General features: G+C 41.2%; 1 pseudogene; it reads left to right on the top strand.

The window, feature by feature from the left end:
- The first annotated feature begins 14,371 nt into the window (after positions 1-14,371).
- Positions 14,372-15,308, top strand: LOC126074065 (olfactory receptor 24-like; annotated as a pseudogene).
- Positions 15,309-26,046: the final 10,738 nt, after the last annotated feature.

Raw genomic sequence — 26,046 nt, 5'->3', positions numbered from 1 at the left:
TCATCAATAAGATGAAGTAAACAACTAAATCTGCCAGTTCCTGACACCTAAAAGTTTTCTTAAGAGCTGTGAAAGGACATGAAGTGCCAAAGTAAGTAGGTGAAAGCTTAGGTGTGCAAGGAAGGAAGATACTTGAGATTAATTCATTGAATCAGTAATTACATCAATAGGGCACACACCAGCCCCTCTTGGGTGAAAGGAAGCCTCAGTCTTTTAGGTGAATTATGATACTATGAGACAGAATGCTGTCAGTGTCACAGAGTGGCATAAACCACTTATCTGATCTCAGGACATAGAAAAAGAAACTACCTTTGACTTGGGAGTTCTGTATAGGAAGAAATTGATGAAAATGGGCCCAGGAACTCCAGGGAGTGAGAATGCAGAGTGGCAGGTGTCTCAGAGGAAATGCTGTTAGCTTTGAACTCAGGCAGACATGCTTTTGGAACCAAGCTGAGCTACTTGATAGATTTGGGAGCTTGTGCACAACCTTCCTCCTCTTAGAACCTTAGCCATCTCATCTGTCTCATCCTTCGTTGGTAGTGTGGTAAGTCATATACGCGAGGTGTCCATTACAAAGCTTGGTACATTTTAGGAATTCATTAGATAAATCTGGGTTCTGTTAACCAAGATGTGAAGAAGCGTGGAGGCAGGAAATGGCTGGAAATGATGAGCTGTGGTGGGAATCAGTAAACTACAGGTATAAAAGATATTTGTAGGAGGATAGTAGTGGATAAAGCAAAAAGTGTATATTTAAACTGGATCCAGGTTTTTAAAATTTTTTTTTAATTTGAAGGTACAACTTTGGACTTTGTTTAGTGGGCAGTTGTGAGCAATTTAAGGACATTGTGTAGATACTGTATGTGGGCTGCCATGAGTTAGAACCGAATCAATGGCAACTCATTTGATTTGGGTTTTTTTGTGTGGGTAGGTACCAGGTTTTCCAAAAATCACTGCTGTATTCACTATGTTTCCTGAATGTTCCTATAATTTTCCATTAAGGGTATTTTTTGATAGTTTGATAATTGCCTCTTGAATCTTTCTTCTTTACTAAACTGTGAATTCAATCATTAATTTATAGAGATTAAGAGTATTGGCTCTGGAGTCAGGTCACTTGGCTTAACTTTGCCACCTACTGTCTGTGAAACCTTGGATGATTTTATTAATCTCTTTGTGGCTCCATTTCCTCTTTTGTGAAACAGTACATACCTCATTTGGTTGTTGCGAGTAACAAATTACTCTATGGGGCAGTTCTACTCTGTCCTATAGGGTCACTATGAGTCGGAATTGACTCAATGGCAGTGGGTTAGTGGGTGGAGTAACAAATTAGCAAAGCACTTACAGCAGTGCCTGGCACAATAGGGGCACTAAATAAACATGAGGATGGCAAGACTTTGTCTCATAAATGTGAGAATAATTACCAATTCATGCCTGTGTTGAACGATTATATGTTCTGTGTCTCAGATATGCAGTTGGCCACAAAAAGAAATAGAAACACAATCCCTCCTCTCAAGTATCTTGAGGATAGAGTCTTTGTCTTTTTTCAGGACTTAGTCCTCACCACTCGGCCCAGGATCTGGTACATAGTAATCATCAATAATTGTTTATTGAATAAGTGAGTAAATGAATTAATAAATAAGTGAACAAAAGTGATATGTTTAGAGGTATACTTCAGGAAGATTAATCTGGCATGATTTCAGGATGGGTTGAGGAAGGAGAATGGGTGACCTATTAACCCTACTTTGGAGGAATTTAAAAATCTGTAAGGCAATATTGACTTTGACCTGAACTTGAATCTCATGAGGTGATGATCCCGCAATCTAATCAAGGTGGGGTGTGAAGAAAGGGTCTGGATTCCTTGGCCCGACCCCTGGCTAAGAACCCAAGGCCATATGCATGAGTTGGTAAAATGGTCAGAGTGTGGAGAAGAGACATTTCTGGGACTTCTTGACATGGAGTTCCCATGCACCGTGGTTGAAACTCCTGTTCGTGAAGTCCTAACAGGGGCTATAGTTATATTGGGAGGATATGAGAATGCAGTGGTTGGTGGGATCAAGGTGAAAGTTCGAATGAAAACTGGAATGTTTGAATGGACTTTATGTGAAGTGGTTGAGTCTCCTTTACCTGAAAGTTTTATGGAAATAGATATTATGTCTTACTGGAGGAATGCTTCCCTTACTTAGTATTATAAAACAGAGGACAAACCAAACCCACCCTTAGACAATATTTATTAAACATGCTAAGTGAAAACCAATAAGATTGACGGAGCCCACAGAGCTTGTTAATTTGGAAGAGTATGGGGTACCTAGGAGACAAAATATGTAATAAGTCCAGTTTCAGGGCAGTTTATTTGATTTAGAAGGATGCATATTCCACATCTGGGAATATTGCTAGTTCTAATCTGGGAAAGTCTGCTACAAAAGTAACATCTTTAAAGTGTTAAAAAAAAAAAGCAAAGATGTCACTTTGAGGACTGAGGTGTGCCTGACCCAAGCCATGGTATTTTCAGTTGCCTCATATGCATGCAAAAGCTGAACAATGAATAAGAAAAACTGAAGAATTGATGCATTTGAGGTATGGTGTTGGCAAAGAATATCAAATATACCATGGACTGCCAGAAGAATGAAGAAATCTGTCTTGGAAGAAGTACAGTCAGAATGCTCTTTAGAAGCAAGGATGGCAAGACTTTGTCTCAAGTACTTTGGACAAGTTATCAGGAGGGACCAGATCCAGGAGAAAGACATCAGACTTGGTAAAGGAGAGGGTCAGTGAAAGAGAGGAAGACCCTCAAGGAGATGGATTGACACCAAAAAAAAAAAAAAGAAAGAAAGAAAACCATTGACGCTGAGTCGATTCTGACTCATAGCAACCCTACAGGACAGAGTAGAACCGCGCGTATATTTTCCAAAGAGCGCCTGGGGGATTTGAACTGCTGACCTTTTGGGTTGCAGCTGTAGCTCTTAACCACTATGCCACCAGGGTTTGACACAGTGGCCGCAAAAATGGGCTCAAGCATAGCAACAATTGTGAGGATGGTGCAGACCTGGGCAGTGTTTTGTTCTGTTGTACATAGAGTCTCTATGAGTTGGAACTGACTCAATAGCACCTAACAACAACAACAATCCATAAAACTACTTAAAAGGAGTCTTAGAGTCCTTAATGTGGACTGCAACTTACGGCAAAAGCATGTGAGCACTACCCAGCAATGACTGCTAAAATTTTGAATTAGAAAATTTCCATTTGAGAAATAATTACTAGCTTGCTAGTGGACATTAATTGAAAATGCCCCATAACTAAAGAACATAAAATAACCTTGACTCTTGAAATACCCATAATGTCTTGGGTGATATTGGAGAAACACTCTAATGGCATGCCCAGGAGAGTTCCATAATAAATTGGAAATGGTTTGTGCTGGAACATGCTACTGAGAGAATGCAAAGAGGTACTCATTATATTCACAATTAGATGATCTCTTTTTCCCTGGGACTGACTTTAGAACCACCAAAGAAGCTTCCCAATCCTATTGCCACTTGGGCATTATCCTACGAATAGCTTTCGAATGACCAACAAATAGCTGCTTGTTTTATGAGTAGCAGTTTAGAGGTGAAGAGTTAACACCCTATCTGATTGAAGAAGATAAAAAGAAATCAATATAGTGGGCTGAATTGCATGTTATTTGCCCCCATGTTTGGGTTTTTACTGACTAATAGGCGGAGGCCAATGTCTTGGATGTAGAATCAGGTAGACGGGTGATAGAAAACTGGCCTTTTATAGAAATGCCTATATGGGGCATAACTTTAAGGAAATCACTTTTGGAACTTAAGGGGTGCATTAAAGTAGAACATGTTGATGCCCAAAAGAAGAACCCATTTTCAGGAACAGAAGTTGATTAGAACTGGCAGTGTGCTCCCTTGAGATGGTCCATAGAATGAGAGGGCATAGGAGAGCTGCAGCAATGCAGAAATTGACTAAATTTAGACATATTTCTCCTCCACCCTCAGAGGCACAAAGTCCCAATAAGAACTGTTCTGTCTGCCAACCAGTGAGACAGGAACTGCAGATGGCTATGGGGCAGATTCACCAGGGAAAAGGCCCTGCATACAGCTGCAAATCAACCTGATGCTGGTAGCCGCAGGAGACTACAAATGGACCCTGAGAGAAACAGATACTTACTCTGGACTGGGCTTTACGTACTCGAAGGCATATTCAAATACTCAAAATGCTATTAAAAAAAAACAACAAACTCATGCTGTCAAGTTGATTCCAACTCACAGCAACCCTCTAGGACAGAGTAGAACTGTCCCATAGGATTTCCAAAGCCATAATCTCTACGGAAGCAGGCTGCAACGTCTTTCTTCTGTGGAGTGGCTGGTGGGTTTGAATCTCCAGCCTTCTGATTAGCAGCCAAGTGCTTTAACCACTGTGCCACTAGGACTCCTCAAAAAATTATAAAAGAACTGAAACAGAATATAGTACATCAGTGTGCCATTGTCACATCACATAAGACCGAGCAATGCACTTTCATCCTTAGAGTAATGGTGTAATTGAAAATTGGAATGAGAACCGAAACATTGTATTGTTTAAAATGGGGAGATGTGAAGCTGTATATATCAAGAACACATTTAATACAAATGTCCAAGGACCAGTCAAATTGTGAATGACACCAAGGACATGAGAAAAGCAAGAGGTCATTTCAAAGACAGGAAAGAAAGAAAAGACCAAAATGAATGTCAGAAGAGACTTAAGCTTGCTCTTGAATGTGTTGTTGTTAGGTGCTGACTCATAGCCATCCTATGTTCAAACAGAACGAAATTCTGCCTGGTCCTGAGCCACCCTCACAATTGTTGCTATGGTTGAGCCCATTGTTGCAGCCACTGTGTCAATCTATCAACTTGATGATCTTCCTCTTTTTAGCTGACCCGTTACCCGACCAAGCATGACATCCTTCTCCAGGGACTGAACCCTCCTGATAACATGACCAAGGTAGTGAGACAAAGTCTCACCATCCTTGCTTCTAATAAGCATTCTGGTTGTGCTTCTTCCAAGACAGAGTTGTTTGTTCTTCTGGCAGTCCATGGTATGTTCAATATTCTTCATCAACACCATAATTCAAAGGCATCAATTCTTCTTGGGTCTTTCTTATTCATTGTCCAGCTTTCACATACATATGACATGATTGAAAACACCACGTTTTGGGTCAGGTACACCTTAGTCCTTAAAGTGATATCTTTGCTTTTCAACACTTTAAAGAGGTCTTTTGCAGCAGATTTGTCCAATACAGTGAGTAATTTGATTTCTTTTTTTTTTTCCTTTTTTTATTGTACTTTAGATGAAGGTTTATAGAACAAACTAGTTTCTCATTAAACAGTTAGTACACATATTATTTTATGATATTGGCTAACAACCCCACAACATGTCAACACTCTCCCTTCTCAACCTTGGGTTTCCAATTACCAAGTTTCCTGTCCCCTCCTGCCTGCTAGTCTTTGTCCTTGGGCTGTTGTGCCCCTTTAGTCTCATTTTGTTTTATGGGCCTGTCTAATCTTTGGTTGAAGAGTGAACCTCAGGAGTGACTTCATTACTGAGCTAAAAGGGTGTCCAGGGGCCATGCTCTCAGGGTTTCTCCAGTCTCTGTCAGACCAGTAGGTCTGGTCTTTTTTTGTGAGTTAGAATTTTGTTCTACATTTTTTTCTCCAGCTCTGTCCGGGTCCATCTATTGTGATCCCTGTCAGAGCAGTCAGTGGTGGTAGCTGGGCATCGTCTAGCTGTGCTGGACTCCAGTCTGGTGGAGGCTGTGGTAGATGTGGCTCATTAGTCTTTTGGACTAACCTTTCCGTTGTACATTTAGTTTTCTTCATTATTCCTTGCTTCTGAAGGTGTGAGACCAGTGCAGTATCTTAGATGGCTGCTCACAGGCTTTTAAGACCGCAGACACTAGTGACCAAGCCAGAATGTAGAACATTTTCTTTATAAACTATGTTATGCCAATTGAGCTAGATGTTCCCCAGTACCACGATCACCACAGCACTCAGCCCAGCAATTTGATCCCTCAGGAAGTTTGGATGTGTCTATGGAGCTTCCATGACCTTGCTTTGTACAAGTTGTGCTGGCTTACTCGATTTCTTAACTGCTGCTTCCATGGGCACTGATTATGGATCCAAGTAAAATAAAATCCTTGACACTATTTCAGACAATGTTCTGCTGCTATTCCTAAGGTTACTACTGGCCAATTTTTTCAGAGGTAGACTGCCATGTCCTTCTTCCTAGTCTGTCTTAGCCTGGAAGCTCCACTGAAACTTGTCCACCAAGAATGCCCTGCTGGTATTTCAAAAACCAGAAGCAAAGCTTCAAGTATCAGAGAAACACAGAAGCCACAACAGTACTACAAGCTGATAGATACGTGGTGGGCTCTTGAAAGTACAATAGCTAAAGTGAAAGGAAGAAATGATGAAGTAAGAGAGCTGAACAGAAGATTTTAAAAAGTGGCTTGAGAAGACAAAGTAAAGTATTATGATGCAATGTGCAAAGAGCTGGAGTTGAAAAACCAAAAGGGAAGAACACGGTTGTCATTCTCAAGCTGAAAGAACTGAAGAAAAAGTCCAAGCCTAGAGTTACAATATTTAAGAATTCTATAGGGAAAAATTAAGGAACAACACAGGAAACATCAAAAGAAGGTGGAAGGAATACACAGAGTCACTGTGCCAAAAATAATTTGTTGATGTTCAACCATTTCAGGAGGTAGCATATGATGAAGAACTAATGGTACCGAAGGAAGACATCCAAGCTACACTGATGGCATTGGTGAAAAACAAGGCTCCAGGAACTGATGAATACCAATAGAGATGTTTCAGCAAATGGATGCAGTGCTGGAGGCTCTCACTTGTCTATGCCAAGAAATTTGGAAGACACCTACCTGGCCCCAACTGGAAGAGATTTGTGTTTGTGCTCATTCCAAAGAAAGGTGATCCAACGGAATGCAGAAATTACCAAGCAATATCATTAATATCACACACAAGTAAAATTTTGCTGAAGATCATTCAGAAGGGGTTGCAACAGTACATCAACAGGGAACTGCCAGATATTCAAGCTGGATTCAGAAGGGGACAGGGATGCTGATGTCAAATGCGTCTTGGTTGAAAGAAGAGAGTATCAGAAAGATGCTTACTTCTGTTTTATTGACTAGGCAAAGGCATTTGACTGTGTAGTTCATAACGAATTATAGATAACATTGAGAAGAATGGGAATTCCAGAACACTTAATTGTGCTCCTGAGGAACCTGTACATAGGCCAAGAGGCAGTTGTTCAAACAGAATGAGGGGATACTGAGAGGTTCAAAATCAAGAAAGGTATGTATCAGGATTGTATCCTTTCACCACACTTATTCAATATGTGTGCTGAGCAAATAATCTGAGAAGCTGCACTCTATGAAGAAGAACGGGGCATCGGGATTGGAGGAAAACTCATTAACAACCTGAATTATGTGGATAACACAACCTTGCTTGCTGAAAGTGAAGAGCACTTACTGATGAAGATCAAAGACTACATCCTTCAGTTTGTATTGTGCCTCAGTGTAAAGAAAACAAAAATCCTCAAAACTGTACCAATAAGCAACATCATAATAAACAGGGAAAAGATTGAAGTTATCAAGGGTTTCATTTTTCTTAGATCCACAATGTCCATGGAAGCAGCAGTCAAGATATCAAATGACATATTGCATTGGGCAAATCTGCAAAAGGCCTCTTTAAAGTGTTGAAAAGCAAAAATGTCACTTTAAGGATTAAAGTATGCCTGACCCAAGCCATGGTGTTTTCAGTTGCCTCATATGCATGTGTAAGCTGGGCAATGAATAAGGAAGACCGAAGAAGAATTGATGCCTTTGAATTACGGCACTGCTGAAGAGTATTGAATATAATGTGGACTTCCAGAAGCATGAACAAATCAGTCTTGGAGAAAATGCAGCCAGAATGCTCCTTGGAAGCAAGGATGGCGAGACTTCATCTCAAGTACATTGGACATGTTATCAGGAGGGATCAGTCCCTGGAGAAGGGCATTAAAAGCAAAAAAACCAAAGCCATTGCTGTCAAGTCGATTCCAACTCATAGCAACCCTATAGGACAGAGTAGAACTGCCCCATAGAGTTTCCAAGGAGCAGCTGGTGGATTCGAACGGCTCACCTTATGGTTAACTCTTAAGCACTACACCACCAGGGCTCCAGACAAGGACATTATGCTTGGTGAAGTAGAGAGTCAGCAAAAAAGAAGACCCTCAATGAGATGGATTGTCACAGTCGTTGCAACAATGGGCTTCAGCATAATAATGATTATGAAGATGGCACAGGACTGGGCAGTGTTTCATTTTCTTATTATGGGCTCACTATGGGTCAGAACCTACTTGACAGCACCTAACAAAAACAACAATAAAGGCATATAGGTCTGGCTTACCTTCATGAGTATGTGCTCACACTTAAGATTAAGGGGGCCAAGGGAGCAACCCAACCTGATAAATTCCTCTACTTTTCTGGGGCATCATAGGAAGGGAGGTTAGAAGAGGATGCTGGCATGACTCTACAATTCTTTCCCACATCACCTCAACTTTCTTTTTTTCCCCCCTTACCTGATACAATTAATTGGTGCCAGGATCAGTGCTGCAACTGTGGATGACTCCTAAGCAAGAAACTGAAACTATATGTTTAAATCTTTTTGTTAGAACTCTCAAGAATCTGATCGGGTGGACTGTGCCTTCAAAACATTAAGCAAAATTGGGGTTAGCAATGAATGCAGCTACATTGTCTAGTGGTCGAGATAGCTCAGTAGTTCCTTATCTATACAATCCTGTGTTATATGAATGGGAATGGAGTGAGAAGAAGGCTCTTGCTAGGCTAGTATTGCTGCCAGCAATCTGGACCAACACAGTGACAGACCTAACTTCCCTTCCAAAAGTGGTAAATTTTGGGTAAAAATTAACTACATATGGAAAGAAAGAGGAATAATACATTGGTATAAAATAATGAATAAATGGGTTATTCAGTGAGGAAAATCCAGTACTATATTGGTGCCCAAAAAGAGGTTCAAAGCAAGCAATAATATTGTCTCTTAGCTCATTTATACATCATGCTTGAAAGGGTAAAGCCACATGTTGCCGTATGAAGCCTCCCCTGCTTCTGGAACCTGACAAAGTCAAACGGAATCCTGAAAACCTGAGTGGCAATGCTCTGGGAAACATTTTGGTAATACGATGTGATGATAGACTGATCTAATTGATAATGACTGAATGGGGCTTTAGTAGAGTGCCAGAAACTTTTAACTCTTATTTTTCAGGTTACATCTACTAACGATAGTGCATTAAAGGTGTAACATTGGCATCGTTGGTAAGATTATAATGTTGATATTGATTGTCAAACGCATTGGGAAGTTTAAAGTCTCCTTATGATGTAATACTGATGGGAATGATTGGTTTACTGAATAACTGGATTTACCTAACCATCAGCAAATTTCTCTGCTAAATAGTTCTCCACAACTTTATCATAAGGCACAAATAGTGGTAGATCAAGAGACAAAAATATTAAAATGTATGCAATAGCTTTGTAGGGTAGTCGAGTTTTTCCTTTAAATATACCCCTATGCCACAGGGGTTCCTTCAAATGTTGGGCATATGATCATTTTGCTGTAAGAGAGTCTTGGCCAAAGACCAGGGGATGGCCTGTGCAGTAAATAATTTAATCTTGCCCAAAAAAAAATGTCTGGACTTTAACCTTGGCTTCTGGGAGGTAATCTCTAAGCCCTTGGAATGTCATGCCTGATTTTTGCCTAGGGGCTTAGGGTAACACTGGGTAGTCTCACAATGCGATTTAGGTGGGCATTGACCACATAAGACAGTTGTAGGGCAGAAATTGGTCACAATAGGTCATAACAATGTGATTGAGGGTGAGGGCTTTGGTTATGTGGTATCAGTTGAACTCTAGAGAGGCTGGAGACTGGCAACCAAGATCAGCTATGTGGGCAATCAATCATGCCTATGTGATGGAGCTTCAATAAAAAATGAACACTGAGGCTTAGGAGAGTTTCCATGGTTGGCAATACTACATGTGTATAGTCACACATTGATTCCAAATCTACGATTCCATGGACTACCTTCTTTCACTTAGCAATATATAATTTAAGGTTCCTTCATGTCTTTTGTGGCTTGAAAGCTCACTTCTTTTATTGTGGAATAATACCTCTCTCTTTGGATGTATCACAGTTTGTTTATTCATTTTTCCTGTTGAAGGACATCTTGGTTGTTTCCAGTTTGTGGAAATTGTGAGTACAGCTGCTATAAACATTTGTGTGCAGGTCTTAATGTACACATACTTTTTTTTTTTTTTTGCCATTTCTTTATTTAAAAAAATAATACTTTATTGAGTTTTTGGTGAAAATTTACACAGCAAGTTAGGTTTTCATTTGACGATTTCCACAAAAATTGTTCAGTGACATTAGTTGCATTCATCACAATGTGTCAACATTCTCTTATGTTCTGTTTGTTCCATTTCCATTACTCTAGTTTCCCTGCCACCTTATCTTCTCATCTTTGCTTTTGAGTAATTGTTGAACTTTTGGTCTCACACTGATGGTTTTTAAGTAGAACACTGATCTTAAGGATAATATCCTTTATTTTGTATGCCACTCTGCTGTTTCGCTAGAAGGTGATCTCAGTGGATAGGCTTGGTTCTAGGTTAAAGAGGGTCTCAGGGAGCACTCTGTTCTCTACTCTTCCAGCGTGTCTGGATTTTTGTTTAAATAAGAATTTGAGTTCTGCTTCACATTTTTCTCCCATTCTATCCAGGACCATTTATTGTGATCCCAGTCAGAACGATCAGTGGGCATCATCTAGTGTTTCTGGTCTCAGGGTAGATGAGATTGTAGCTTGTGTAGACTTGTTTCTTCTCTGAGATTTTGGTTATGTTTTATTGTTTTTCTCTTGATGGTCACTCACAAGCTTTTAAGACACCAGATGCTACTCACTTCTTTAGAATTTGGATCATCAACATGGATGTTTGCAGCTCAAACAGAAGCTCTGGGAATTTGTCACTGAGATGTCTTACCAAAACAAACAAACAAACAAACCCACTGCTATTGAGTCGATTCTGACTCATAACGACCCTATAGGACAGAGTAGAATTGCCCCATAGGGTTTCCGAGGAACACCTGGTGGATTCAAACTGCTTACATTTTGGTTAGCAGCCATAGTTTTTAACCACTACATCAGTGCAAATTCCCAGAGTTTCTCTTTATTTGGGAGTGTCTTGATTCCCCCCCCCCTTTTTTTTTAAACAACAACTTTGCTGAGTAAAGAATTTTTGCTTGGCAATTGTCTAGGTTCAATATTTTATATATGTCACTCCATTGTCTTCTGGCCTCTAGAGTTTCTGGGGAGAAATCTGCACTAGTTCTTACGAAAGACCCTTGGTATGTTATATTGTGTTTTCCTCTTGCTGCTTTCAGAAGTCTCTTTGTCCTTGGTTTTCAATGATCTTATTAGGATATGGCAGAGCTGATCTTTTTGTGTCTCTTCTGATTGGGGTTAGTGTAGCTTCTTGTATTTGCAGGCTTTGTTCTCTGTCCAGGCCTGGGAAATTCTTTCAGATTATCTCTTGGAAAACTGTTCCTATGCCTTTATTGTTGTCAAGGTGTTCCAAGATTCCAATAACTCTAACGTTAGATTTCTTAACAGAGTCCCATTTGGGTTTCTTTTGGGTTTGTTCACTTTTCTTGGCTCTTTTTTCTTATATCTCTTGAGACTTGATAAGTTCATTTATTTGTCTTCTAGTTCATTTATTCTGTCTTCTGTCTGTTCATCTCTATTGTTGAGTGTTTCTCGTGTTTTTTCTAATTCAGTTGCTTTATTCTTCAGTTCCAATAGTACTCTTTAGTTTTTTTGTTGTTGTTTTATGTTCTCAGTTTCCTTGTTGAGTCTCTCATTTTGTCCCTCCATTTGTTTCCTGATTTCTGCTAGTTTGTTTTCGGTGAGTTTCTTGCTTTCCTTGAACATATTTAGCACCATAGTCTGAAAATTATCAATTCTTTTCATTAGCCTAGCCTCCATAGGAGAAATTTCCTCTTTCATGTTTTGCTTTTGATTGGTCCTTCTTCTCTTGTGATTTTTTTTTGCATGTTATACTCTAATTTTGTTGAACTTGGGGCATTTTGGTATCTTTTTTTTTTACTTTAAATTTTATATTCTGGTTTTTGTGGGAAAATGTTATGATTGAACACCTTAGTGGTGCAGCGGACAAGTTCCTGGTTGCCAATCAAATGTCCAGGGCTCACACCCACCAGCCTCTTTGTGGGAGAAAGATATGGCAGCCCACCTCTGCAAAAACTCACAGGCCTGGGAACCCCATGGAGCAGCTCCACTCTGCCCACAGGGTTGCTTTGAGTCAGAATCAGCCCAGCAGCAGTGGGCTCGATATCTTCTCCTGAGAAGCACTATCGGGTACTATTATCCTTAGATTTTTTTTCAGTGCCAATTCAGGAGTTCTGGATGTTTTGTCTCTGGAACTTAATACACAGGCATGGAAGGGGGGTTTAGGTGGTTGCAGATTCTGAGGTATATAGTGGGCTTGACTTTTCTATGGCAAAGATGGAGAGCTTGCTATGTCTTTCCCTCATGGGTGCCCCTGCACAGGTTCTCCCACAGCGTTCCTCTGTGGGCAGGGAGTTAGCCATTTTCCTCTGTGTCACTTGTAAGTCTGAAGTATTCTCCTCACCCTGCTGCACTTGCAGTTCTTCCTGGTCCTAGTTCCTGTTCATCTCGAGCCTCAGTGAGATTCAACAGCACTCTTTTAGAGTGCTGTGATTTCCCTTCATTCCCTCCAAGTTGCACAACCTGTGAACTCCCCGGCCAATTTATGCCACCTTAAAAAAAAAATCAGGATGCAGCTTCCTCATATTAGCTCCCTTTCTGTGTTCCCTGTTTGGAGTGTGGCTCAGCTCCATCACAAAATATTTGCAAAGAGCTAGTGCTCCCGATGTTAGTGGGTATGTCCTCCCAGTTTCTGTGGCATCCCCTCTCCTTCTCTCCACTCACTCCAAACATCCAACACCTTGCTGCCATCTAAAGTTCTGAGATTTCAGCCTGTGTTTGTTTTTATTCATCATTCAGTGGATTAGTTGCTGGGGGAGTAAGTGGGACTGTCCACTCACTTCACCATCTTTCATCTCCCATCTATGGTACATATTCGAGTTAATCTTTGTGAAAGATGTAAGCTCTGTTTAGATTCATTGTTTTGCATGTGGAGACCCAGTTGTTCCAGCATTATTTGTTGAAAAGATTGTCCTTTCTCCATTGAATTGTCTTTGCTTCTTTGTCAAATATCAGATAATTATATTCATGTGGGTCTGTTTCTTGGCCCTGTATCCTGTCCCTCTAATCTATTTGTCTGTTTCTTCACCAGTATCACGTTGTTCTAATCACTGTAGTTTTATAGTAAGTCTTGATGTCAGTTAGTGGAAGTCCTCCAACTCTGCTATTCTTCAGTATTGTGTTGGCTATTCTGGGTCTTTTGCCCTTCTATACAAACTTTAGAATCAATTTGTCAATATATACAAAATAACTTGCTGTGATTTTGAATGAGATGTGTTGAATCTATAGATGAAGTTGGGAAGAACAGCTTAATAATATTAAGTCTTCCTATTCATTAACATGAAAAAGATCTCCATTTGTTTAGGTCTTCTCTGATTTCTTTCATCAGAATTTTATACCTTTCCTCATATAGACCTTTTACATATTTTGTTAGGTTTATACCTAATTCTTTTATTATTTATTTATTTTTGTGTGCTAATGTAAATGATGTTGTATTTGAGTCAAAATTCCAATTGTACATTGCTGGTATTAGTAAAGAAGTTGGCTTTTCTATGTTAACGTTGTATGCTGCTGCCTTGCTATAATCACTTATTAGTTCCTGGTGGGATTCATCAGTGAAATCATCTGGGGGAAGCCATGGAATTTTAATTCACCTTGTTTGCATACACATTTCTATTAAGAATCAGTGTTTAAATTTTTCCTACATATATACAATTTAATGGCTAGTGATTCCATCTTGGACATCAGTTATTCTTTCTGGATTCAATTTATTTAATCTAAAGTATATCATTTAATAATCCTTTTAAAAGGGTCCATGCTTTGTATACTGTCTCAATCTGTGTCTGAAATGCGGACTATTCCACAGATATAGGAGTTTATATAAACTATGTCAATGCCTGAAAGGGCAAGATTTAAGATGGTGTGTAATTAACCCAGAAGGGAAGTTGGGCATAATCTGGTCTAACTTCCCAGAATCTTCTCTGTAGCATTTGTGTAACTTCCCCCTTTCAATACTTGCAGAGGATTCATGCTCATGGAACTAAGGAACCAAACCAGTGCATCTGAATTCATCCTTCTGGGACTTTTAGAAAACCCAGAGCAGGAGAATCTCCTGTTTGCTATGTTCCCATGCATGTCTTTGGTCACAGCCATGGGAAACCTGTTAATAATTCTGGCCATCAGGTCAGACTCCCATCTCCAAACCCCAATGTATTTTGTGGTCAACCTCTCCCTGGTTGATTTCTGCCTCACCACCAACACCATCCCTAAAATGTTGGTGAACATCCAAATCACGAGAAAAGTCCATCTCCTATCCTTGCTGTCTGACCCAGATGTACTTTTTCCATTTCTTTGGCATCATTGACAGTATATTAATTGCTGTGATGGCTTATGACCGGTTTGTTGCCATATGTCACCCCTTGCACTATACCACCATCATGAGTCCACGCCTCTGTGTCTTGATGGCTGTTAGCCCATGGGTGTTTTCTTTCTTCATCTCCCTCACCCACATCCTCCTAATGGTTTGCTTGGTTTTCTGTAGCAGCAATGAGATTCCTCACTACTTCTGTGACCTCACTCCCCTTCTCCGGCTTTCTTGCACTGACACCACCATGAACAAGATCTTTGTGTTCATTGTGGCAAGGATGGTGTTAGCCACTCCCTTCATATGCATTCTGACCTCTTACGCTCACATCACCGTAGCCATCACGAAGGTCCCCTCTGCAAATGGAAGGAAGAAAGCATTTTCCACCTGCAGCTCCCATCTCTCTGTGGTTGCTCTTCTCTATGGGACCACCACTGGGGTCTATCTGTGTCCATCTGTCAGCACAGCCATGAAGGAGAAAGCTTCTGCTGTAATGTATACTGCAGTGACCCCCATGCTGAACCCCTTTATCTACAGCCTTAGGAACAGGGACCTGAAGGGGGCCCTGAAGAATCTCATCAGCAAAAAAATCACCTCATCTTCCTGACCAGCAGGACTCCTGGGAGCTTCCAGGGAGAAAAAAATCTAAAACTCAGGGGTCTTGAACCAAAGCCTGAAATTGGGACAGATTGGAAGAGTAGCCAATTTTAATTTTTAATGTCAACAGGTTAAAAGGAAATCTCAAGATGGTACTGTAACTATTTTGCCAAATACTAGAATCACTGAGTCCTTCTGGTATGTTTCATGCTGCTTCTCAGAAAGATCTTTTTGGTTTAACCAGTTTTGATACACCCTGGTTCAGAATCCATTTAACACTAAACAAATATTTATTGAGAACCTATTCTGGGCTTGATGTTAGGTGCTGCCCATACAATGGTGAGTCAGAGGGGAATGATTCCCATAGTTTGGGATTTATTGATAAGTGTGGGAGATACATATTGATCACGTAATTTCAATAGAATGGGATATGAACCTTGAAGGGGGAAGAGTAGGATACAATAGGAACTTCTGAAGAATCCAGAGGGGAGAATCAGGGAAGACTTCCTGGGAGAAGAGAGCCAAATTTGTAGGATATGATGGTGCTGTTCAGGCAAACACAATTATCTAAAACTAAGAAAACAGTATGTAGAAAGGTGAGAGAGAAAGTGGAAGAGAGGGATTCATTCGAGAAGTGAAAAATTCAGTCATGGTGAATGACTTGGGGAATGCCAAGTCAAGAATAACTTTAGAAGCCACCCTAAGAGTTTGGACATTATCCTGAGAACCAGGCAGCTCTCTTGACTTCCAGGAACAAAATTCAGAGAATATGTGAGTGAGGCGCATGCTACCCTGCCCTTGCCCCCCCCCCCACCGTATCCTCTAGTGGATTTGGAAGGAATGTGCTAGAGAAAAGTGGGAGCCACAGGTGAGAAAGAGTAAAAAGAGATTCAGACCACGCACTAAGAAAATGGGGAATCACCAACTGATGGTATATACTTGCAGAGCCAACAGAGAAAATACCAATTTACTAAGTAATAAATCTCTAAGTCAGAAGAAAGCCTAGGCATGTCCCAATTTCCATTTATCCTGTGGAATGCACGTGAGTGGTAACACTGCTTATAACAGGAATGACAGTTATTTATTGTATGTTTACCTTCTGCCACACATTGTGCTACGCTTCCTCGTGTTGTCCCATTTAGTCATTCCTGTGAAGGCAATAAATTACATTTAATGTATTGTGGAGTAAATCAAACACTCATATGGAGACTTACAACTAAAATGCAATGAGTAGTGACTTTGAAGGGGTCAGAAATATTCAATGGTGCTAGAAAGCTGAAATTATCTTAAGCAAAATGGCTACCAATAGCCATAAATCTAATTTTCTTCTGTTACTTTCCTTCTAACATAATTAAATTGGATTTCCTCAGTTGAACGAACATATTTGGCCTTGTTATAAAACAAACAACAACAACAAAAAGCAAACCAGTTGCCATTGAGCTGATTCCAACTCGTGGTAATTCCACGTATATCAGCATAGAACTGCGCTCCATAGGGTTTTCATAGCTGCAACCCTTTGGAAGTAGATCACCAGGCCTTTCTTTCAAAGTGCCTCTGGATGACCTGCATCTTTCGGTTATCAGCCAAGTGCTTAACCATTTGCACCAACCTGGAACTCCTAGACCTGGTATGTTGTTGTTGTTAGGTGCTGTCAAGTCAGTTCCAACTCATAGCGACCCAATGCACAACAGAACAAAACATTGCCCGGTCCTGCGTCATCTTCACAATTGTTATGCTTGAGCTCATTGTCGCAGCCACTGTGTCAACCCTTCTCGCCGAGGGTCCTCCTCTTTTCCTCTGACTCTGTACTTTGTCAAGCACAGTATCCTTCTCCAGGGACTGATCCCTCCTGACAACATGTTCAAAGTGTGTAAGACTCAGTCTCGCCATCCTTGCTTCTAAGGAGCATTCTGGTTGTACTTACTCCAAAACAAATTTGTTCATTCTTTTGGCAGACCTGGTATAAGCACCTATTTTAAACAGCACAGGTGGGATTTATGAAGGAAATCTGCTTTCTGGTGGATATTCCGGTGGGTAAAATATAGAATTTAAGAAGACTGGGATTTTCATAGGGTGTCCATAAGTATGGTCAGGAACTTTTTGACATAGCCAAAAAACAGGTAAAAGTTTAACTACAGCTCTCTCCTCTTAAATTCCCTCCTTTCCCCCACCATATGAATGCAATTAGTGACAGTGGATGCTGGGAGAGGATTGGAATTGCCTGAGACTTGTGAAATTATTACAATTTGGGAACACTTAGAATCTTTGTGAACAACTCTGTCTGTATCCAGCTTGAGTTGAAGTGCTGATTTGCCCCCACCCCATGGAATGAAAGATACCATGGGCCAATAAAAATCTCTTAAGATTCTGTCATCCAAACTGTCTCTCTCTTGTTTTGTGTTGAGAAATAAAGGTCACAGTGCAAAATGAGAGTTTTTTTCCCATTAGTCTTTGCAATATCAACTTCCATGATTTGTTGGCAACAATATTTGTTTCATTCATTCATTCAACAAATATTTACAAAATGCCTACTCTGTGCTAGGTATTATTCAACTCACTGGGATAGAATGATAAAAAACGGTGCACAGAAATCCCTTCTCTGTGACTATGAAGGGGCAACAAGGAGTTTTTGCAGTGATGGTAGTGTTCTGTATCCTAACTGCAGAGCAGTGACTTTCAAGAGGCCAGCAAATGTCAGATGGTGCTCTTTCTCTCCATCTCCAAAGGAACTATTCATGGGATAAAATTCCCAGAGCTGAACACCAAATGAAAGTCAATTTTACTAACATTGGTTTTAAAAATAAAATTAAACAACACAAAATAATCATTCTCAGTCCAGTCGGGAAAATGACAATAAACAAATAAATAGTGAAATGGACAATTACAGATGGTGAGGAGGACCTCAAAGACATCAATCAAGGTAATGTGACAAAGAGGTGGAGGGGTTGTGGGGAGTATTTTAATCTGAGGTTTGGTGGGGGCTTCTCTGAGAAGGTGACCTCTGGGCTGAGACCTGAAGGCCAAGAAGGAAGCATCCCTGTGAAGAGAACAGGACAGTATGCCAGAGAGAGAGAACTCCAAATGCAAGGTAAGGAATGAGTAGGTTTTAAATAAGTCTAAAGGCCTGTCCATCTCTTTTACACTTAGGTTTGTCCCCTCAATCTCGGAATAAATTCTGAAAGGGTTATAAACCCAGCATATAACTCAGCTTAAAGCAACAGACATTATTATCTCACAATTTCAGTGGGTCAGGAATCTGGGCATGGCTTAACTAGGTGCCTGTGGCTCAGGGTCTCTCACAGTCTGTGATCAAGATGTCAGCTGGGGCTCTGGACGTACAAGGCCTGACTGGGGCTAGAGGATCTGTTTATAAGCTTACTCACGTGGTTGTGGGCAGAACTGTTTTTCGCTGACTGTTGGTCAAAGACATCGGTTTCTTGTCAGAAAAGATAGACAGAAAAAGAGGCACATGGAGAGAGACAGACACAGAGGGAGAGACAGAGAGAGGTGGAGGAAGGGAGGAAAGGGCCAAGAATGATGGTGCAAACAAGTTGGAAGCCATAGTCTCCTAATATTAGAAGTGACATCCCATTACTTTTGTTATATTCCATTCACTGGAAGCAAGTCATAGGTCCAGCCCACACCCAGGGAGGGAATTACACAAGGGAGTGAATGAATACCATGAGGCAGGGATCATTAGGTACCATCTTGGAGGCTTCCCACCACACCAACATTCACCTAGTGGGTACGTTTTCAGGCAGGTTGACCCACAGTGTCATGGGAGTCATTCTCAACACCTAGAGGCTGGACATTAATGCTGATCTGGACACATTCTAGAAAGACTGGACTTGGGAGTACTGCTATACCACAGTGAGGCACATGATGGCAGCAGAAACACAAAGCTAGGCCATCTCATGTCCCTCAACTCAACTTCTTTGAACAGGTTTATAGACAGCTTCTTCTTGCCAGGTATCAAACCAAAACATTCAAACTCGTTGCCATCTAGTAGATTCCAGCTCATGGCAGCCCCATATGTTACAGAGTAGAGCTCTGCTCCATAGGGTTTTCTTGGCTGTGATCTTTTTATGGAAACAGATCACCAGGCCTTTCTTCCATGACACCACTGGTGGATTTGAAAAGTCAACCTTTTGGTTAGTGGGAAAAAAAAAAAAAGTTGCCATCGAATTGATTTCAACTCATAGTGACCCTATCAGACAGAGTAGAACTGCCCATTTGGCTAGTAGTGGAGTGCAAATCATTCGTGCCACCCAGGGACCTCTTGCCAGGTATAGACCTGCTAATTCTGGCTCCTAACCCTTTCTGACCTCTGCCTCTTTCCCACTTTGTGCTTTGGGGTGAGGGAGGAGGCTGTCGTTTCCCCAGAGAGTCTAAAAGGAAGTTTGAGCTATCAGGAGAGCACCAGGTTTCAGGGAATATGAGGAAGACCCTATAAGGAACGCCAGGAACAAGGTTAGGGAAAGGAAAGAGGAGTTTCCTCTCTATAGAGTGATGATTCCTTAGGACACAGTGCAGAGAGTGCAACCTAAGCTGGTTAGTAATAAGACCTGTAGTCCCTGCCTCAGGTCTTTGCAGAGGCAAGGAAGATGGAAGAGGCTTTTGAGAATAAGTCATCTTAAAGTAGCTGCTCATACCCTCTTGGGGTTGGGGGGGAGGTCCCTGGTCCTACTGAGGATCTGACAAAAGCCAGCAGTGCCCCCCAAGCTAAACACAGTTTCGTGGACACTCGCATAATTTCTGCTGTTGAAGCAGTTGGGAGAACAAACCGTGGGGTCAGGATGCCTGGACTGGTATTCCAGGCCCACCACTAGCCAGCTACGCCATCTTGGGCAAGTTTCTTTGCTTTTGTGCCTCAGTTTTCTCTCTGTAAATCGGGGATAATAATAACAATATCTGCCTCATTTGATTACTAGATTATTAAACAAGATAAAGAATATGTGTAGCAAACAGTACAGGCTCAATTATGATTGTAGTATTATTGATGAGCCCCAACCGTGGGCTCCTAGGGGCACATGGGCACTGAGTTGAGAGCCCCTTTTTTAGGGATGAGTAGCTAGATGCACTAAACCATTTGTCCCCGGGCGGCACAAATGGTTTGCACTTGACTACTAACCAAATGTTGGCAGCTCAAACTCACCCAGCAGCACCACAGAAGAAAGCCCTGTGAATGGGCTACTGTAAAGTTTACAGCCAAGAAAACCCTGTGGAGCTCAGCTCTGTAACATGTAGCTGTCATGAGTTGGAATCAACTCAACAACAACAGGTTTGGGTTTTCTGTTTTTGTCGTTTCAGTAGATGCACAGGTGTGGGGCCAGAACTGGAGGGTAGGTAAGTGGGGAGGGTAATTCTGAGTTAGAATTTGTGGTTTTCCCTTCAGTTCAGCCTCATTGCTGATTCTCCTGGAGACCTGGGGTAAATCCAAAAGGTACTGCTTCAATTATCTCCAAGGTAGAGGAGAAGAACCCCAGGCCTCTGTACCTTGAGCACAGAAGGGAGGATGGCTGTGGACATCAGCAGTGGGGATGAAGCGAGGGAGAGGAGCTCTCCACTGCACTCAGGTGTTGGGGGAGCTGTGCTGGGAGCCCTTTGGTCAAAAGCTTTTGGAGCCCTGCAACCCCCAGCAAACTCCATGTGATTAATTAATTTTTCCTTCTTGTGGGATTAAAATTGGCAAAATTGGTGATGTCTGCCTGGACCTAGGAGCTCAATTTACTTCACTAGGTGTGTAAGCTTCACAAGAGCAGAGAATCTATGTATCTTGTTTCCCATTGTATTGCCAACATCCTGGTGACATAATGGTTAAGTGTGTGGTTGCTAACCAAAAGGTTGGCTGTTCGAACCCACCATCCATTCCACAGGAGAAAGATATAGCAGTCTGCTTCCTTAAAGATTACAGCCGTGGAAACCCTATGGGGCATCTCTACTCTGTCCTATAGGATTGCTATGAGTCAGAATCGACTGCGGTATACAACATCAACACAGTACACAGTAGTATGTAACCCAGGTGTGCCAGTAAATATTTAATAACTGGCTATCAGAAGGGAGGGTGTTCTGATTTGTAATGTTTGCTGATTCCTATGGTATAAACATTCCCATCACGGCTGATTTCAAGCTACCAGTGATGTCAATGAAGCAGAGTTGGGAAGAGATGTGCAGTAGCTCACCATTCTATACTGTTCCCACCATAAAGATACGATAGGCACAAATAAGCTCAAGATCACAGAAAATGATTAAATATAGTAAAGTCATTAGGAAATGATACGTTTTGATTATTTATTACCTTTTTTTAAATATCACATAATTGTAAATTTCTGTAATTTGATTATAATGATGCCTGTGTTAATCAAAGGTTCCTACACGGTACAAACAGTTTGCACTTGACTACGAACCTAAAGGTTGGCAGTTGGAACACACCCAGTGGTGCCACAGAAGAAAAACATGTTGATCTGCTTCCATAAAAATTATAGCCAAGAAAACCTTAGGGAGCAGTTCTCTGTAACACACGGAGCCACCGTGAGTTGAAATTGACTCAGTGGCAATGGGCTTGATTTTGGTTACTGTTTAACAATCAGCTTACAAAATTCCTGACAATTTGAAAATCAGCTCTTGTGCATCAGGACAAGCCTTTTCCAACATGCCAGAACCCTAGCCCATAGATTTTGTTGTGTGCTGTTGAGTAGATTCAGACTCATAATGGCCCTATAGGACAGAGTAGAACTGCCCCCATAGGGTTTCCAAGGTTGTGATCTTCATAGAAGCAGATTGCCATGTCTTTTCTCTTGAGGGGTGGCTGTGGGTTCAAACTATTGACCTCTGAGTTAGCAGTTGAGCACATAGCAATTGTGCTACCAGGGTCCATAGGTTTGTTGTTGCTAGGCACTGTCAAGTCAATTCCGACTCACAGCAAAACTACGTGCAACAGAGTGAAACACTGCCTGGTCCTACGCCGTTCTTGCAATCTTTGTTGTGCTTAAGCCCATTGTTGCAGCCATTGTGTCAATCCATCTCCTTGAGGGTCTTCCTCCATGTGTCTGGCCCTCTACTTTACCAAGCTTGATGTCCTTCTCCAGCGACTGGACTCTCCTGATCACACGTCCAAAGTACATGAGACGAAGTCTCACCATCCTTGCTTCCAAAGAGCACTCTGGTTATACTCTTTCCAAGAAAGATTTGTTCCTTCTTCTGGCAGTCCATGCTATATTCAATATTCTTCAACAACACCAAATTCAAAGGGGTCAGTTCTTCTCTGGTCTTTCTTATTCATTGTCTAGCTTTCACAAGCATATGAGGCAATGAAAACACCATGGCTTGGGTCAGGAGCATCTTAGTCTCTGGTTCCTGGTAGGGAATCTCTAAACCCTTGGAGTTACCCTAGTGATTGGAATGTCTTAAGGAGCCCTGGAGGTGCAGTGACTAAGCACATGGCTGCTAACTGTAAGGGCAGAGGTTTGAATCCACCAGCCACTCTATGGGAGAAAGATGTGACAGTCTGCTATTGTGAAGATTTACAGCCATGGAACCCTATAAGATAGTTCTACTTTGCCCTATACGGTCACTATGAAATCCCTACCTATCTCAATGAGTTTGTTTTTGTTGTTGTAGTGATGGCGTGACCCGTTGTGGGCCCCAGGACTACTCCAGAGAGTTTATGTTAAAGAGATGATTTGGGATAGGGGCTGGCCATTCCAGAAAGGCCCATCTTGTGATTAGAGCGTTGGAGCTTTGATCTACTTAATATCAGCCCAAACTCTGAGGAGAGGGTTGGAGACTGAGTTAAATGATTTAATCAGTGCTGCCTATGTAATGAAACCCCAATAAAAAAATCTGGTTAACCTGGGGGAGGGTAAGGAAGATTTTGAATTTGGGATCAAAAGTAAAGGTGGCTGGAGACTCCCAAGCTTGCAGCTGGTGTGTGAAATGAGGGCAACCTTATGGAGAACTGTGCCCTTAACCTGTGAAGTCTGGGCTAGCTCTGGGTAGTTTGAGTCAGAATTCATTTGTAGTATAAAAAAAAAAAAAGAATTTGTTACTGATTACATGTTGAGTGATAATATATTTCACATGTTGAGTTAAAATACATTAACATTTATTTTATCTGATTCTTTTTACTTTAAAAAATTTTTTGTTTATTTCATTGCTGTTGAGAATACACAGCAAAACATATAGCAATTCAACAGTTTCTACATGTACAATTCGGTGACACTGAATACATTTTTCAAGTTGTGCAACCATTGTCACCCTCCTTTTCTGAGCTGTTTGTCCACCATTAACATAAACTCACTGACCCCTAAGGTTTCCATCTAATCTTTTGAGTTGCTCTTGTCAATTTTATCCCATATACATAGTTCTTAAAAGAGCATAATGCTCAAGGCAGACATTTTTTACTACTCGAGTTAAACTATCGTTTCATTTTAAGAAGACTTCGGGGAATATTTTTGGTTCAAGGTTTAAAGATTATCTCAGGTCAGTAGTTTCAGGGATTCGTCCAGTCTCCGTGATTCCAGAAAATCTGGAGTTCATGAGAATTTGAGATTCTGTTCTGTATTTTCCCCCAATAGAACAGGGTTCCTCTATAATCCTTTATCAAAATGTTCGGTAAGGGTAGCTGGGCACTATCCAGTTATTCTGATCTCATGGCAAAGGAGGCAGTTGCTCATGAAGGCAATTAGCCACATCTTCCATATCCTCCTTCTATCCCTGACTCTCCTTCTTCCTCTGTTGTTACAGGCAAATAGAGACCAATTGTTGTGCTTTGGATGGCCTACTGCAAGCTTTTAAGACCTCAGGCACTAAGGCACCGAGCTAGGAGTTACGACAGAAACATTAAACAGGTTATTAGACCAATTAACTGGGAGGTCCCTTGAAACCATAACCCTATAAACCTCCAAACCGAGAAGCCAAATCCCATGCGGTGTTGGGTTGTACACAAGCAGCCTCAGCAGCTACTCTTTTATTATTTATTTATTTATTGTCATTGTTGTAAAAGCATCTATTACACAACTCTGCCAATTCAACTTTTTACAGGTGTACAACTTTTTGACAGCAATTGCAATAATCAACTGTGCAACCCAACTCTTAATAAATGTGGTTTTTCCATCACCATGAACTCCCCCTTCCCCTCCCTCCCACCTCTGGCAACCACTAATAAACGTTGGTCTTTATACATTTGCCTTTTCTTGTCTTTTTATGTAGATAAGGTCATACAATATTTGTCCTTTATTGGTTGACTTATTCACTCAGCATAGTGTCTTCTTTTTTCTTTTTGAAGTATGGTTACTAGAAAATTTCAAATTATGTATATGGCTTGCATTATATTTCCATTAGACAATGCAGGATTAGATGTTTACTGATCTGTTTTATGAAGAGGGGTGTGTCCTAGAAAGTCAGGAATTAGCTGTCACAAGTATCTAAAACGTACCATGTACCAGGACAAATCCTTTTATTAATGATGGTCATAATAGCATGCATGGAGTGCTTACTATGCTCTAGCTTAGGGCTTCTTCACCTAGGCATTATTGCCATTGAGGCTGGATGATTCTCTGTTGTATCGTAAGATGTTTAGCAGCATCCTTGACCTCTATTAAACACAGTAGCATTTCTCTCCCCAGTTGTGGCAATCAGAAGTGTCTCCAGACATTGTTAAATGTCTCCTGTGGGCGAGGGTCCCAAAATTTTCCTCCCATTTCCATTTACAACATTTGCTCCAGCCAAAGTAAAGCCAGTTGCCCTGAGTCCACTTCAACTCATGGTAACCCCATGTGTGTCAGAGTAGAACTGTGCTGCATAGGGTTTTCCATGGCTTATTTTTTGGCAGTTTTTCTCCAGTCCTTTCTTCTAAGGTGCCTCAAACCTCCAACCTTTTGGTTGGCAGCCTAGCATACTAATCATTTGTACCACCCAAGGACTCTTCTAGGCTGAGTAAGGTGTTTATCTTAATAGACTCTTGACCTCTGTGATAGGAAATATTTTCAGCTTGTGGATAGGAAACTGAGGCTCAGAGAGGCTAAGAGACTTGCCCAAGGGTAATACAGCAAGATTGAAACCAAGACCTGCTTTCCCCCTGGTCCAGTGCCATGGGTACTGCACACTGAGCTTCAGCTAGCACAGCTCTCCAGAGTGAGTGTCACATTCCAAGTCCACTGCATGGACACTCAGTCTGGTTCTCAAAGGCACTAGCAATTACCAGACATGTAACCATGAGCCCTGAACTTCAGTTTCCTTATGTGTGAAAGAGACCTTCACAGACCCTGTCTTCTCTCAGGGACTCTGAGAATGGATTTGGATTCTCAGAAATAAGGGCTCCTGAAAAGGCAGGAATTAAGGCTTCTTAGTTTACTCTTGCTTTTATTTATTAAGCACACATGCAGAGTGAGTCTACTATGTGCCAAGCAGTTCTAACTGCTTTATATGTCCCATTATGAGGTGGGTCCTTTCTTATCATCATTGGTAGGTGAGGACACTGAGGCTCAGGTAGGTTGAGTAATTTGTCCATTCACTCATTCATTCCTTATTCAAGTATTTATTCATTCAGCAAACATATTCTAAAACACTAGATACTGGAAATAAACAATAAGACACTGCCTCTATAAGACTGCAATCTTCCTCCTCTATTCCCGTTTCTGTTTCTCTCCTTCTTACTCTCTCGTCTTCAGTCACAGACTGGAGTCCTTGCTGTATGAAAACTGCGCCAGGCACAGTCCCACCTCAGGTCCTTTTCACTTCCTGTTCCC

Source organism: Elephas maximus, chromosome 3 (genome assembly GCF_024166365.1).
Source record: "Elephas maximus indicus isolate mEleMax1 chromosome 3, mEleMax1 primary haplotype, whole genome shotgun sequence".
NCBI classification, from domain to species: Eukaryota; Metazoa; Chordata; class Mammalia; order Proboscidea; family Elephantidae; genus Elephas; species Elephas maximus.
Note: the sequence above shows the minus strand (reverse complement) of the source record. Positions and strands in the feature narration are given on the sequence as shown.